Source organism: Pinus tabuliformis, chromosome 8 (genome assembly GCF_031772625.1).
Source record: "Pinus tabuliformis cultivar Carrire ecotype Pingquan chromosome 8, CPIR1, whole genome shotgun sequence".
Lineage (NCBI taxonomy): Eukaryota > Viridiplantae > Streptophyta > Pinopsida > Pinales > Pinaceae > Pinus > Pinus tabuliformis.
Genome location: NC_142294.1, coordinates 1,647,533,806 through 1,647,535,173, shown reverse-complemented (window position 1 = coordinate 1,647,535,173; position 1,368 = coordinate 1,647,533,806). Strand labels below are relative to the sequence as shown.

At 35.9% G+C, this 1,368-nt stretch overlaps 1 pseudogene; it reads left to right on the top strand.

The window, feature by feature from the left end:
* Window positions 1-433: 433 nt before the first annotated feature.
* LOC149242488 (GDT1-like protein 5 pseudogene) lies at window positions 434-1,044 on the top strand (annotated as a pseudogene).
* Window positions 1,045-1,368: the final 324 nt, after the last annotated feature.

Sequence of the window (1,368 nt, the reverse complement as noted above, 5' to 3'; positions counted from 1 at the left end):
GACGTAAAACAGTAAAAATGTCAAACTTCAACTGCACGATCCGACAAAACGAAGATGAATTAGGAAAAAATAAAACATGGGTTTTTTCAGGGACAGGGTCAATTAGATAACCCAAAAATCGTTTTAAGAAATTTGCAGCGGTTTGGGAGAATTTCTCAATTCTCTGAAGCCCATTTTTGCATGCCGCGAAAGAGAAAAATGGAAATTGAATTAATGAACAGACTATGATTTAATTCGACAAAGAAATTCTAATTTGGGAATTACTCCACCACATCTCTCACCTTTAATTCCTCCCGTTTGTAACTCATACTTGACTGTTACTTCAGATTAACACCTGTTTAACAGCGAGACGTGAACCAATTGGATACGGCTCTTCACAATGGATTGATAAGACGTGGCAAAGTATTCAAAGTTGTTGTTAAGGATCTCAAACATGGCTATGTAGCATCCCAGGAGATTTATCTTGGTTGGATCTCTTGCAGCTCTATATATTATGACTGTGATCTGTGTATTTTTCGGCTGCACTGTACCAAATCTTTTATCTTGGAAATGGACTCATCTTGTTACAACAATCTTGTTCTTTGCATTTGGTTTGTGGTCATTATGGGAAGGAATTACAGAGGATGGAGAATCAGAAGAGTTGGTTGAGGTGGAAGCTAAGTTGTCTGCTGATTGGAAAGAAAATGGAACTTCAACTAAGGCAACTGTAAAATTTAAGGTGGACGATGATAAAAAAAAAAAAAAAAGAGACCTTTCCTTACGAAGTATTTTTCACCAATTCTCCTAGAGGCATTTTCGCTGACATTTTTTGGAGAGTGGAGTGATAAGAGTCACTTTGCTACAATAGAACTGGCGACAGACGAAAATCCAGTTGGTGTAGTTCTCGAGGGCATTATAGGGCACACTTTTTGTATGGCCGCTGCTGTGTTTGGAGAGAAGTCTTTGGAAGCTTGGATATCTGAAAGAATGGTTCCAATTTCTGGTAGAATTATTTTTGTTATATTTGGCATTCAGTCTTTGCTGACGAAAGTGGAGGATGCCTGAAAGTTCCTTTGGCATTTGATGATGATTACAAACTGCTTTATTATCTTTTCTTGTGCCCATGTCTGATGTCCACGATTATTTGTTGCTTTCATTTTTACATTTTTCATCTCACTGGGTAATTTCCAGCTGGATTGCTGCAGTAATTCAATACATCTTTTTGTAAAAAAAAACACTTGTAAAGAACTCTCTTTAAAATGTTTATGATTTTCCAGCCTTGTTTTGAAAAAAAAATAAAAAAATAAAAAAAGAAATTGAATCAATGAAGTGAGTACGTTATTTACTCACTTTTTTGAAGGTATTGATTAAGTTTGCACTGATGATGAA